Genomic DNA, 15,317 nt, shown 5'->3' with positions numbered 1-15,317 from the left:
TGACAGACATAAAATGGGTGGTCTCTTCCTCATCTTCACTCTAACCCTATACCCCAACATTAGGCGTAAGACTGAGAAAGGAGAGGAACCCCAAGCAGACAATGGCTGAATCATGTTGTAGCTGGAGAGCTGACAGAAACATGATGGTGCGTGAACAGAGTCAGAGGGCACCACCTTCAATGTGCAAGAAGGGGCACATTTCTCTGGCCAAACCATGGAAGTAGCCTTGGCTCTGGAGTCAGTAGGATGGAAAGAAGATGAGAGAAAGATGTATTCGATGGGATTCTTTAAAATTTTTTTTGCATAACTGAGCTACTTGGTTAGCTTCCTACATGTGGAGTCCAACATATATCAAAAAGGAGAAAATCTGCAGAAGAGCAAACAAAATAAAATCAAAAGTGTCTGTTCCTTTGAAATTCATGAGTTTGCCTGGTGTTGAGCCCTAGAACTTGTGTGTTACAGTGTGGGTGTTATAAACCCAAAGAAGAGGCCTCCCCATCCTGGCATTTGGGAAGATAGAGGTCATAAATATCATGATTCCCCCATATCCCATGTGGACATTGTGGTGGCAAAGCTCTAAGATGTCCCAAGACTCCTACTCCAGGGCCCCTGTCTTACATAATTCCTCCTCTGTAGTGTGACCTGGAGCTATGATGGGCTGTCACCCTCATTAGTAGGCTACTAGTCAGTTAATTGAAAGATAAATTATGTGGATGGCACCAACCTAATCAGCTGAGACATTAAAAGAGGCTGGGCTCTTCCTGAAAGAGAGATTCTAATCAATAGAGAGCATGTGGAAGGCCATGTGCGGAAGGAGTCTGGTGGCCTTCAGGAACCAATAGTGGGCCTAGTGATAGCCAGCAAGAGGATGGTGGCCTCACCCTACAACACTGAGGAACTGATCCTGCCAACATGCCATGAGCTGGAGGCCCTCAATTCCCCAGCTCCAGAGAGAAGCACTGTGAGCTGGCCCCTTCACTGCAGCCCTGGGGGCAGGACCAGCTCTGCCGTGTCCAGGCTGGGAGCACCTCAACGAAATACGCATGCGTGTTGTTGTCAGCTTCTAAGATTGTGGCATTTAGCGACACAGCGATACAGACATACAGAGACATCCCAGTGGGCCTTCTCATTTAAGGGAAAGCCCTAGGGAAACAGACCAGAGGCAGCCACCAAATACGAGTATCTGTATCTTATCATGGCTGGAGTCAACCAGCTAGATCTGAACCTAAGAAAGTATTGAAATGTGTGTTGGTTCAGGTGTGGACTAGAAAAATGTGCTCATCCTTGCTCTGTTTCTATATATTAAGAAGTTACATAGGTACTCATCTACATTTCACTGTTTTTTGAGGGGAGAAAATTATTGGTTTCTTTTATCATACAATTAATGAAAGCACGGCTTCGATTCAGATTTCAATTTGGAGTTTTGACCAGCTCTGATGGCATGTTGTAATTTCAGTTGGGCTCAGTTTCCTGGGGCACATCTGATTCATGGACCATAAATTTGAATTAGTCTTGTGTGTCTGCTAAATATGATGAGGGTGGTTTCATTTTAGGGTTTTGGGGGAGTCTGTGGAAATCAAATGTCCTCCATCTAAAATACTCAGTGGAGAGGCCCCTGCAAACCGGCAGGTAGAGTGTGCAGAGCCCTGCTAACACCATCCCCAGTGGACCGCCATGGAAGACGCTCCTACAGATGCACCATTGCTTTGCTGTCTTTAAGCTCTCCCAGTGCCTTCTGTGATTTTCACTGGTTTGACCAGTTAAGTCTGCCAAATAGTCAAACTGTTCCTGGGGTAAGAACACAACCTCATTCTATGCATCACCACCTATACTCTCCTTAAGCCCTTGGGGAAAGAAGTGGCTGATCCACTGCGTAAATTAGTCTAGCATGTTGTTTGCTTATGAAATTGGGATGTTACAAATTCATTTAAGGAGTAAGGGTGGAAGTGAGGGTACCCATGAAGAGGGTGCACAGCGTAAATGAAGATCTGCCCTACGCGAGGCTGCTGGAGGGCAGGGCGGCAGAGGCTGGCTGTTCTAGTAATCAGGAAGAAGATTGATGGCTTGGCTAATGCAGTCACATGCTTGCCAAAGACTCAGGAAATTAAAATTACTCATCCAGTACTTTGCTGAGAAAGTAGTAATTTTACAACTTTAAGTCACTTGGTAAGTTTTCTACTTTATGCTACTTCAGAAGGGTCATTTATATGATAGCACAGGAAAGCATATTTTGTAAGTCCCTCTGAGAATAGAAGCATTTTCATGGCAAGTGTCAAGGGTCATTTTCCAACATGCTCAGTAAATACACAAGCACTATGACAAAGAAAATACCTTTGCATTTTCTTGTATAGATATAACCTGTGTGGGCATTACCAGGCTTGTAATTAGAAAGATTTGTCAAAACATAAATTGCAGGACCTAATGCTAGATTATCCTTCTATACTTAATTGTAACCTTATGAATGTCCTGCTACTTAGTCTAGGAAGTGACAAAATAGAACACATCTTCCAAAAATAATAAACAGTAGGTATAATTGCAGATACACTCCTGAAAACATTGACATGTGAAAATGGTTTATCCAGGTAACAAATTATACTTTTTCAGTAGCTTTTGAACTATTTAATGCTTGTGAACAATATGAGATAACAGATACATCCATCAGAGAATTAAAAGATCTACTTGAACATTTTGGAGGCTGTTTGCCATATTGGAAACAAGAGGCAGAAATGATTATTTCTGATTTACACAAAATGTTGAGTTTGCACCAAGTTATTCAAACAATCCGTGTAAGAAAGATAAAGTAGTAAATAAGAGCAGAATGTGTTTATTTCCATCAGTGATATTGTCAGCACAGCATAGTAGAATCCTGATTATGCCACTGCTCCTTCACCTAAAGAATAAGAACAAGGGAAGTGCTGGTTTCAGCCTTTGCATTGGTGGTGGTGGGGGGAGGGGTTCTGGGGGTCTCCTAAGGGGACTCCCTGAAGGCACATCGTATCATGTGAAATGGTTTTGACAAATTCAGTAAAGGAGTGAACACCTGAAACAGAAATTTAACAAGTGACAGCTAATGGTTAAGTTTCTTTCAGATGTATACACACCCAACCCTGGAATCTAATTGTGCTATGAATATGTTTGTCTCTCCAGGTTGCATCTATTTCCTGCTATATGCAGTATTTTGCAAGAATTATTAATAGGGAGAGTCAGAGTTTGCCATGCTGGTGAGGCGCCTCCGCTGGCTGAATTCGGTGCTCTTACGGCTGTCCTGCAATGAGGCAACACCGCGGCTTGGTGTGCACAGACCCCCGGGAACTGTAGGAGGCAAACCAAGGAAGACTCTGTCTGCCAACAGCCATGGAGGGATCTGTACACCGACTGGAGCCAGTCACAGGGCCAAGCTGCACCTTCCAATATCTTTAGGAATGTGGTACAACTTCTAGCTCATTTCTTAACTTTCTCATCTTGCAACTGTTGTGTAACTAGCACATTCCCAGCACTACCCAGCATACCGTGATTATAAATTTGAGTAAGGCCACGTTTCTGCTACATGGAACCCACTGTTTGCAGAGAAGATCTGACCTTGATTACAAAACAGGGTCTATTTTATCTCTTTTGAAAAGCCTTCTGCCCGTAAAAGTCTACTTTGCTCTCACAGAAAATCTAATCTTTGTACAATACTCCTATTATCTTCTAAATCTGTCTGAAGCTTTTCCATTTTCCCTTTTGGTACTGCAAATACATGAATTCTAAATATTCTAAATAGTTAGAAAATAAGGTAAAACGCAGAATGTATTTGCTATGAATCTACTTCTATGGACCTTGTTTATACATATAAAAAATATGAAATTAGGTTCCAACACATCTTATAGAAAAATCAATTTCAGAAGCTAGAGACTTAAATATGAATGACAAACCTTTAAACCTTTTAGAAAATAACAGAGGAATATTGTTTATCTTAGGGGAAGTGTGCTATGTCTTAGACAAGATTCATAACCCTTTCTTTATGATTTTGATAAATAAAATTTTCTAATGTGAATGTTTTTGAGCATACCAATCTTCTCCTTCATAATTTGTGCTTAGTTTATAGTCTGTATCTCATAATCCCCATGTCTTTTTGTGCGTCTTATTTTTCTGGCTATAGCTTCTTTGAGTTCTTCCTACAGTGCCTTCATTTCTGAGTGTGTGGGATCTGTGTGCTTTATTAAGAGCAGGGTCAATTGCACTTTATCTTTGGAAACCCTGATGATTGGTGGGAAGCATATTTCTCAGAAGTACTTGCTTTTGGTTCTACTCAATGCAAACCCAGGATCATTTAAAAATAAGTTAAACTATCTCTTACAATCAGTTCATGATTTGAGGATTTTCAGAACATACTGCCTGTGTATTTTCAAGTCTACACACAGTGTGAGACTGGCTGGCCATAGTCGTCTCCAAACATTAGGGTGCAGATCCCTGGATCCCAGGGGTTATGCTCCTGTCTGCTGTGGGGGCTGCCCCCAAATAAGCTGCAGGGCATCTGCTGTGACATCACACTCATCAAGGAACCCCCAGGGGACGCTTCTGCTTGATTGCTTGTTACTTTTATCTCTGTGGTTTTCTACATCTCTTTCCCTTAATTTATGGATATCTCCATTAAGCTTTTAAAATATACATCCTACTCAGAATTACTATTGTTTTGCGGCCCTAAGATGGTTTAGGATTTTTTCCCCACCATACTAGCAGAAAATATTCAGTCATTAGTTTTTCTTGTCTTTCTTGAGCAATTACCTTCCCTTCTCTCTGTTTTTAAATTGCCATTTATTCTCTGAGTTGTCTGAAAGTTCTAAAAATTATCTAATTTCTTCATTTCCTGGTATCTATAGCAATACAATTCATAGGTTTAAAAATGCAATTCAAAAAATATTCTCAAAGAGTTGGAGAGATGATGCATGTGGAAATGAGAGCTTGTCCACTCAAAGCACTCACTTTTAGCACAACACTGCAAAATGAAGCATCTGCTGGCACTAATGCTGGTGCTGGAATACGTTTCCACAGACTTTAGTCTGGCATTTACAGTGTTAAAACATGTACCCTTATTGTTTGATGATCTATGAATGCCTATTTTTGCTGAGTGAACAAAGCTGTTTTCTATAAGGCTGTGTTTATATGCTTTGAGTGATGGCGTGTTACTTGAAAACTGTAAAAATGGATGGGACCTGTAAACAGGGATGTGTGAATGATGGGAACATCAGGCCCACTCTGAAATGTTTGTGGCTCTGGGGAACTGAAACAGTTAAGGATGAGAGCACCGGTGGCCAATGAAGGAGGTGGTTATGAATGCCACACCGAGTGGGGCAGGGCGTATGCCCTCTTGAAATTAGGGAGTACCGTGGTAAATGCTGGATGCAAATCTCACCTCCTAATTAGACATAGAGAATTTGTGTGTAACTATGTTTGAGAGCATCTCCTTTATCACCCACTCAGGAGCAATACTGAAAATTAAATCACCTGGCTGTGTGTCATTGTATGACTCTAATGAAAGAGATTTCTGGAAAAGAATTCTATTTTTTCACCCTCAAGATTAACTTAAATAAGTTAACCTGTCTGTGTTGGAACACTCACCCAAACAGAGAGAGAAAGCTAAAAGATCTTGGGTTGATGTGAAAGGCAAAGATTTGAAATAGAGTTTCATAGACATTAAACATTCATGCTCATTTCCCCTCAGACCTTGTAGTTGTTTAGATACTAGGTAAATAATGAAGACTAAGGTAATCATCACACTCTAGGGATGGAAGGAGAAACTGGAATTACTCCTCAATGGAAAATGGCTCTCTGACTTCCTACTTCATTTCTCGCTATGGAGATAGCAGATGTATTTTTAAATTGACAATTATCATTTTAATGTCCATTATGGGTTTAAAATCGTTGCTTGCACTGAATCAGTGTGACTTTAAGCAAAAGTCCATTTATTAAATCTTTTATTAGGCTTTTCATTATGCATGCTTGTAAAGATCTTAATAGAGATGTTAAGTAATGAAATTTTGCAAGTTCCTAAAATCTTCATAAATCTCCATAAATTGACTCTTTACGAGAAACCTGCTTTCATTGTGTCTGAGTTTTATTCATATGCAACCAAAATGTTAATATACTTTAATTAGAGCTAATATGATTTATCTCTTCACTCATTATATAAGTTAATTTTCTTCTAAAGAAGTCCTGTTTTCAAATTCTCTCCAGCAGTGTGGAATTGAAGTAATTACAGTTTGGCTCAGGAAATTAGTCATGAAGGTTCATGAATGCTAAAATAAATTGGAGTTTTCACAGGATAGATTAGGCCATATGCTTCATAGAAGGAGAAAAGGGAGAGGAAATGATTTCTGTTGCTCAGTTTCTCGCTGGGGCTACATTGAAGGTAATTAGCAAGGGGCCTCGACACTGCAAAACCCGGGGCTCAAAGAATGGTCCATTTTTATGGCCTCCAATTTATCAGTTAAGAAGGTACAGTTAAGAATGTTTAGAATCTAGACATGGTTCTAGCGCTGAACAACAAAATTTTTTACTTAACATCTGGTTTCACAACGTTCTTAACTTCTTTGAGCAATTCAAAAAGTGTTGTAAAATTTACAGAAATATTTTTACAATCTGTCTGCTGTGGCAGGCCAGGATCTCAGGCCTTCCTTTCCTAAATTTCTGCAATATCCCCTTTGACCTTTCTCTAATTTTTGCCACTGCAGGTGACATCTCCAAACCTTCAAAGTTAAACTCACAATTCTGTTCCTGTGTGCCTTGCACACACACACACACACACACACACACACACACACACACACACACACGCAAGACACCATTCATGAAATGTCTTCTAGGTAATAAAAAATTCGTCCACAAACAATGGATTTCTTTGTTGTGAAGTTAATGGTTAACACCTTTATTTTAATTGAACAATAACTTAACAAAAATTAAAAGAGAAACAAAAGAATTAAGAGAGAAAAAGTATCCCTGGAAACTATTTCTACTCCGGGCACACAAAGGTTGTGGAGAAACAAAGAGTTCACATGAAAAATAAGCAGACAACCACAACAAGTGACAAAAATAAATGAAAACCTGGGAAAAAGAAATAAAAGCCTGGGAAAAGACTGCCTAGTAAATGTCTGCTATTCTTCCAGTATTGCAGTGTTGTAGGGAAGGTCATTCCAGTTTTTGATTCTTGTATGGACATTTATGTATAGTTTTAGACCCTTATACAAAGAAGGTGATTGAAAAGGATTTACATCATAGTCCTTTGCAGATTCCTGATACATTATCAATGAGCAAATTGAAAAATAAGTTCTCTGCTTGACCTTTCCCAGTTACCATTTAATTGTCTCTTGATAGATAAATAAGCTCCTGGAGTTATAACGGTTGTTTGTGAGCAGGTACATGTGCAAGTGTCTGTTGGCAGTATGACGGATGCTTCTCATATGTTGGGAATACTCAGTGATTTATGATCGACTGTTTCCATCCTGCTAGTCATCACCTAGATTTACTTATTAATGTCTCTAAATCTACCAGTTCAGGGATGAGAAATTCTGCATAGTGCTAATCATGCTCCATTATAAAATAAGTTATTAAGTGTCTCTACAATTTAGCATGTTGAGTGTATTCAGAAATATTTATTTCCATCTCTGAAGTTTCAATGTCCTTTCTCTTTGTTTCTTAAAACGTGCATACCAGGAAGGTCCCTTAACTTTGTGCCCAAGACCACAGACTGCCACAGACTTTAGAAGATTGAAGAGTATTTCCTCACTTCTTTCCTAATTGGATTTTGTGTCTCTGATGGGGGCCATAGCTTCCATTGTTGGTCTTTCACCCCTAACCTCTGACCTTTCACTTCTCACCCTGGCAGGCTGTGGGAACTCCCCATCCCAGTGTGTACTTGACCTCACCCACCTCTGCATGTAGCCTCTTGATTTGTAACCATCAAGTAACATCTTGATTTGTATCTCTGTATCCCATATTCTAGAATGTGTGTTTGTCTCATTTGGGAGGGTCTGAATTCTTCGTTTAGTTTTTTGTTCCTCATTCTTACCTCACCCTTAGAACCCAAGGAAATTGCCTATGGACACTCAATGATGTGAATTCCCTTTTTTGGCTGCTTGTTATTAGGCAACACAAATGTCTGCAATATACCAGTCTGCCTCATGGACATGCATATGGATACTGCAGGAGCAATATTCCTTTAGAGTAAGATGAGGAATGCAGTTTGAATGACTTTTTTGGCTCTAAGATTCTGCAAGTCTGTAAATGTTCTCCATCTACAGCATGAAAAGTGACTGAAGGTAAACAGTCAACACTGGGACTAGTACTTGTTTCCCAGTCTTCTCAACTTCCTCCAAGACTCTTCTCTGGAATGTAACCCCTTTCCTATTCCTTCCTGCTGGAAACCAGAAGGAAGAGTCCATAAACTCCACATAGTCATCTAAACTCTGGATGAATTCAAGACTTGAAACAGGTGCTGGAATCAGAGATTGTTACCTACATTCCTCAATCACATCCCAGAAATCTGTCTGTGATCACTGACCTGTTTGTGTTTTTATTCTGGAATGTTTCCGTGAGGTGTAAAGAAACTTGGGAACAGTTACTGGGTGAATTTCCTGCAGTTGCTGTTACAAGTTAGCATAAGTGGCTAAAAAAAGGGAACTTGATTCTCTCATAGTTCTGAGAGCTACAAGTCCAAATTCAAGGTGTCTGCAGGGCCAGGCTCCATCTGACTGCTCTAGAAAAGGATCCTGCCTGCCTGTTGCAGCCTCTGGTGTGCCAATAGTTCTCCGTGTTCTCTGGTTTATAGATGCATTGCTGCAGTCTCTGCCTCCATCATCACATGGACTTCTCCGTGTGTGTCTTGGTCCAAATTTCATCTCCTTACAAGGAAATTAGTCACTGAATAGGGTGTGCCATAAACCAGTACGAATTTACCTTTACTGGGTCACATCTGCAAAGATCCTATTTCCAAGCAAGGTCACATTCGCAGATTCTGGGTAGATATTTGAAGGACACTATTCAACCCAGTGCAGTTGCAAAATCGTTGTATTATAATACCCAGATTTCTTCTCAATCTTTTACTCTGATATTTGAATCTGAATTACATATGAGCTCAATTTATACACATTTTTTAGTATGTACATTTTCATTCTGGGCAATCTTATACTCATTTTTTTTCTCCACATTTAGTGTTAACTGTAGTGTTTAATAGCATTCATAAATGTTTTTACTTTTCTTAAAGCTAACACATCAAAGAAAAGAATTTCCCTTAGGCTTGTCAGTTAATACCTCCTCTTTTCCTATAGTTTATTTATAGTTACCAGCTAATATAAGAAATGGGTTCCATATTTTACAATGACACATGAAAGCAGCTTATGGAATAAGACATAAACCGTGGAAACACAATGTGCTATTTTTCTATGGTTCCTCTAATAAATTGAATCAGACAATAATCCGCTTGAAGATGCACCTCACAGTTGAGAAATAAAAATCTTAAATGAGCTGGGTTCTAAGGAAAAGAACTTAATTGAACAGTGAGCCATCTCAGACTGAATTTGGGGAAAAGAATGTAAGAATTCTAGTGACCAGTGTGCTAATGAGAGGGCAAACACGAGACTTGAGAACACCTGTTCCTACAAATTAACACTCATCAGATTGGAAAAGATTTTAAATGATGCTAACCATTTTTGGTAATGGGACTAGAAAATAGGTATTTTGCCACCATGGTAGAGAAGAAAGTTAAAATCATCTAGGAGAGAAATTTGGCAATATTTGGCAAACATCATAAAACATTCATGTTTACATTCTGATTTCAGGTAAGGATGATCAATAGAGCAGCTGTTTCCAATGTGCTTTGGTTTTCATGCTTGTATAAGTGAATGGAAAGAAATGGAGAAGCTATAAGGAAGCCCTAAAAAGATAACAAAGCAGAAAGTCAGAGAGGCTAAAAATAGGGAAGAAAGGTTTTATGATTAGAAGAAATGGATCAAATGGGTTCATTAATTCATCCATTTATTGGAAATTATCTATTGATCATTTACTGTGTCCCTGGCACTGGTACTGGCAGAAGGTATTCAGCAATGGGAAGAAAAAAACAAAAACAAAACTTAGGCTCACACAGAAACTTGTATGAATGGTCTTAGAAGCTTATTCATAATAGGAAAAAAGAGAAAAAACACAAATGTCTTTTAGTGGGTGAAGGGCTAAAACAATTATTCTACAAACAATTTGGATGTATTTCAAGGGAATCATGCTGATTGAAGGCATGATTCCTTTGACAATGTTACATACTGTGTGAGTCCCTTTGCACAACATTCTTGACATAAAACAACTATAGAGATGGAGGTGCGGTTACAGTTGCCGGGGTTAACCATGGGCAGGGGCACATCAGAGGGTGCCTTTGGGGCTGGAGCAGTTCTGCATCTTCACTGGGAACTGTATAAAATCAAGATGCACAAGCGGGTGCATATTACTAACAGGTCTGGACAAGCTCTGTGGATGATCCCCATACCAATTTCTGGTCTTGATGTTCTGCACTTGTTCAAGATGTTACCACTTGGAGAAATTAAGTGAACAGTACATGGAACCTCCCTGTACGTTTTTTGTGCAACTTGCTATGAGTCTATAAATATTTCAGGATAAAAAGTTAAAAAGATACACCCAAACTACATGTGTAGATGGCTTTGTGTGTGAATGCCATCAAACCGTTAGTACCATTTGGCCTAGTGATTCCAACTTTAAGAATTCAACTAAAGGAATTATTAGATTATGTAGGAGTTAACAGTAAAACTTTTAGGGATAAAAAACTTGTACTACTATCAACAAGGGAAGTCTCAAATATATTGTGTGAGTTACAAATAACTTTTAGTATAAAGGGATGTCATAATATAATGTAGGTTAAAATATATAAGGTTGCAAAAGCATGCGTAGAAACTCTTGATTTTGTAAAAACTTGCTCCGGTGATTACTCTTGACGCCAACCAATCAAAAAAGCTCCCTTTCTCCTCCAAGTTGGTCAGCTGGCAACGGTGCATGCCAATCACATGCTTTCATAGCCAGAAGGCCAACCAACTCCTAGCTGTGTCTGCCACTGAAATCCACCAATCTCTGCCTGCCAAAATCCCCTTACAAATCAGCTCACTGTTTTCCTCAGGGAAACTGGCACAGTCATGGCAGACTTATGCAAATAACACACACAGTATTGTTTCAGATGTTGAGCAGTGTCATTTCCTTCATGAACAGCAGCAGCCTTGGGGCCCTGCAAATGGGAAACCCCTGGGTGGAAGGGAGGCAGGGTGACTCCTGGGGCCAGAAGGAGCCATTAGCAGACACGGAGGACCACCTCTCTGGAAGAAGGGTTGGCACAGCGGCCTCTTAGAGCTGTAGGGCAGCCATGGCAAACAGCGGTAGTGCTCAAGTTGCAGCTGCAGGGGCTTTACCAGGTATGGGGGCCCCTCAGCACATACCAGGGCTTCCCAATGGGTACAGCCAGGCACTGGCATATCACTGGATCTCCACCCAGTTCTGTGCACAGGGCTCAAGGCATAGCCTGCATACCCATGTCAGTCTGACCTGTGGTCTTCAGTGGGTGGGCTCAGCAGCAGCCCTGAGGAGGGGTGCTGCCCAGTTAAGGCAGTGGAAGTCCTCCTCACCTCCCCTATGGCCCTGTTTGCAAGTATAATTTTATCAGCCAGAGTAGTCAACCCAGACATCCCTCCATTACAAAGCTAGAATAGTTGCCCCTCATAGAAGACGGGCCATCATGGAAGAGTTTGATCAGTTGTCTGTCCCAAGGCTGCCCACATGCTGAGAGGATGGACATTTGTTTGATTGGAGGCGTTGTTCATATTTATCCCCAGCCTGAGAGGAGGCAGCCCTCCTCTCTGGGAAATCCCTCTGGACAATTGTCCCTACTTGTCACTTTCATCAAATGTTCATTCTGCAGTTTGACTTGCTATGTTTAATCATGTTCATTTCCTTCTGTTTGCCTTGGACTGATAACTCAGGAACAAATGTCCCGAGAAACCAATGATGGTCACTCAGCACCAAGTGACAGAAACTACCGTACGACAATCACATGTGTAGCATGTGGGAAAGCTGGGTGTGCCTCAGCCATATTCTCAGTGACTCCAGGAGCTAGTGATCGATGCTTCCAAAATGGGGCCCACACACTCAGATTCAGGCCCTGTGAAAAGGGACCCCTGGTGCAGCCGTCAGCCTCCTGGAAAGCTCTGCATTTATCTACTTTGTTCATTAGGGACAGAGCATTCATGTACATCGGAGGCTCGTGCTCGAGCTTCCCTGTGACCCCATCCATCCCCTGCAGCTCCGTGGAGCAAGTGTGTGCAGAGGGTGAGCCATCTGGAGAGCAAGCGAGCTGGATAATGAATTTTGTGGCAGCCAAATATTTCCAGGTAACATTCAGTGGGGGACCTCCTGTGACATTCAGGCTTCCAAGATTCAAATACAAACAGTCCTGAGGCTGTACTGGGGCCCCTCTCCTGTCTCTGTCTCCCACCAGGGCTGAAGGAGCCCCACATGGCTCATGAGTGACACTGGCAGAGGGGTCCTGAGCCATCCGGCTGGGTCCTCGGCATGTGGCTCTGTTAACCCCCGCTGACCTCCTGAGGGTATCATCAACATGCTTTGTACTTCATCAGCGCTACACAGTTCCCTTTTAACTGGAGAAAGAATAACAATAACGGTCAGGTTATTGTTAAAGAAGACACATTGTTATAAATTATAATTTTCTCCTAAAACATTTTTAACAGCAAGTTAACTGATAACACACAAAGGCAGGGAAAAGGGGGAGAAGTCACTAAGGAAACAGGGGGCTCTAGATGAGCATCAGAATGAATAGGCAGGTAAAATGCATGAAAACTGGCTATGTAATGCACACTCACCATTTCCAAAGTGACGGTTCTCTGCGTCAAAAATGTGGCTGGCCTACTTTCTTACCTGGCTGGGCCCCTGGTGAAATAATGAGTGAGGTCGGGTACAGTGGGTGCCCCTTGGCCAAACTCTGTCATTTCCTGCTGTGATGGCAGTCGAGCCCTTGTAGTAAATTATGTGCCTTCCATGTCTAACTCCCAGTTACTCTTATTTTATGACTTTCTGCTGAGGAGAAAAATACAGTGATGCCCAAGCCCTGTCTACTTCCCGTCTGCTTCAGAGGCCTTGAATGTAAGTGGTTTACAGTCTGAAGAAACAGGGGTTCTGTCCATGGGTGAACCCCACCTGCCTGTGCTGACATTGCTGAAATCTTCAGTCTCTGTCTGCGATTGGACAAACGAAAAACTACCAGTATGCTTTTTTTTTTAAGAGAGCCCGTGATAATGAAACTGAGACACTACTGGAGAATTGCCTGGCCGATTTCCTGACTTACTATGTTTTCTCTTCCACACTTTTTGTTTCCTTTATATTAAAAATAACAAAGCAAAAGTCACTTTGGGTTTGATAAATAGAAACCATGTTCATATGGTGGTTGGTGGCCAATGCAAGAGAGTTTGGCCAGTTGACGAGTGGCAGGAGGATGGGGTACTCCTTCCTGACCCCATACTACCACAGCTTTGCCCCTCCACACCCCACCCCTGCTTACTGAGGGCACCCACCCAGTTCCAGTTTTGCCCTGCCAGCTGTCTGCAGAGCTCCGGATGGACATGTGGAGTTAGGATCTGCATGCAAGCCCGTCAGCACTGCCCAAACTGCAAACTCTCCTACAAAGAGGGAAGAGAGGTGCCTTGTTTTCTATTAAAAGAAGAGCTTCGAAAATGTGGGATTTGATGCTCATGATGCATTTCTAAGTGTGTTCCCAGACCTACTGTAACAATAGGACAAAAAGAGTTAGAATTGCCTCTAACCACTTGAGTTGGCAGAGGATGGAGCAATAAAAAGATCTAAGACAGGAATCATTTGCCTTTCCTGAGACGCCGGTGAGATCAGAGAGAGGGTTCTATTGAACAGAATTCAAGTCGGTGGTAATTTCAAGGCAGCGTTTCTTGTGCTGTGAAGGTTTTAATGCTGGGGTTTTATGATGGGGTCTGGAAGGGACCCGAAAAGCATAAAGAGATACCATCCAAGTCTGTCTTCCTCAGAAGTCACCCCACTGTGAACGACAAGTGATTTTGTTAAAGTGCATCCGTTTTCCTGCTCCTGAATTATTCGACTATGGTTACAAATGTGTTTAAGCAAATGTTATGGTCAGGTCCACCTGGGCATGAAAGGTAAGTGGGTGCAAGGGCTGACATGAGGATGTTCCTAGTTCCAAGAATGTCTTCTCGAACTCTCCAGTCAGAAAGATGTCTCTCTGATTAATTCTTAGGATTTCCACTAAGTTATCCACTCCTTAATGCAGGGTGCCTCTCTGCCTGGGCTGCACCTCACCACATCCTAAGCACTGGGGACAATGTTCAGGGTGGAGGGATGTCCACTTATTTGTCACACAAATGGTTTTCTGGAAGCCCCAGTTCAGACACAAGCCTGCTGCTTAAGAGGGACATGTTACCAAACACCGAGTGCAGCACCTTGGCCCCCTCCACCTTGGAAGGGCTGACTCCAGAGACTGGGCCTGTGGGGACAAGAGGGGCTGTGTTTGGTCCTGAGAAAGATAAACAGAGAAACATGTAAAAATTGCTTATCTCATCACAGAACATGAGGCCTGATCTGACCTTCGTAGTCCATCTGTCTGACCCTGTTTCAAACAGCATTTCCTTCATTTACCTCAGCCTACTTCCCAGACACTGACAAGACAGAGAAATCCTCATTACCTCAAGCCTGGAGCATCACCTCCGATACAGTGAGTGTGTAGATCAGACTGCCCATTTTAGGCACTCTGGAAAAATGTCTGATTAAATACTATTCTCTGAACAAGCTTTGATGTGGTCATCACAAGGAGACACACACTCTCCTCAGACTCTATCTGGCCTTTGCCTCTGGCTTATTTATTTATTTATTATCTATCTATTTATTCATTTATTTATTTTTTATTTTGTTATCATTAATCTACAATTACATGAAGAACATTATGTTCACTAGGCTCTCCCCTACCCCAAGTCCCCTCCACAAACGCCATTACAGTCACTGTCCATCCAGCATAGTAAGATGTTGTAGAATCCTACTTGTCTTCTCTGTGTTGCACAGCCCTCCCTTTCCCCCTTCCACATTATACATGCTAATCATAACACCCCCTTTCTTCTTCCCTGCCCTTATACCTCCCTTCCCACCCATTCTCCCCAGTACCTTTCCCTTTGGTAACTGTTAGACCATTCTTGGGTTCTGTGATTCTGCTGCAGTTTTGTTCCTTCAGTTTTTCTTTTGTT

The 15,317-nt window shown here is 41.6% G+C and overlaps 1 long non-coding RNA gene across 2 annotated transcripts; it reads left to right on the top strand.

Moving 5' to 3' along the window:
• Positions 1 to 11,250: 11,250 nt before the first annotated feature.
• Positions 11,251 to 13,310, top strand: LOC130683161 (uncharacterized). Of its 2 annotated transcripts, none has more exons than XR_008996773.1 (3): positions 11,251 to 11,441; positions 12,257 to 12,413; positions 13,125 to 13,310. It is a non-coding gene; the product is annotated as an uncharacterized LOC130683161 (long non-coding RNA). The 2 variants fall into 2 exon arrangements; XR_008996774.1 differs by having other exon boundaries at positions 13,122 to 13,310.
• The last annotated feature ends 2,007 nt before the right edge of the window (positions 13,311 to 15,317 follow it).

This window comes from Manis pentadactyla, chromosome 3, assembly GCF_030020395.1.
Source record: "Manis pentadactyla isolate mManPen7 chromosome 3, mManPen7.hap1, whole genome shotgun sequence".
In the NCBI taxonomy this organism is placed as follows: domain Eukaryota; kingdom Metazoa; phylum Chordata; class Mammalia; order Pholidota; family Manidae; genus Manis; species Manis pentadactyla.
This window is presented reverse-complemented; position numbering and strand designations above follow the sequence as displayed.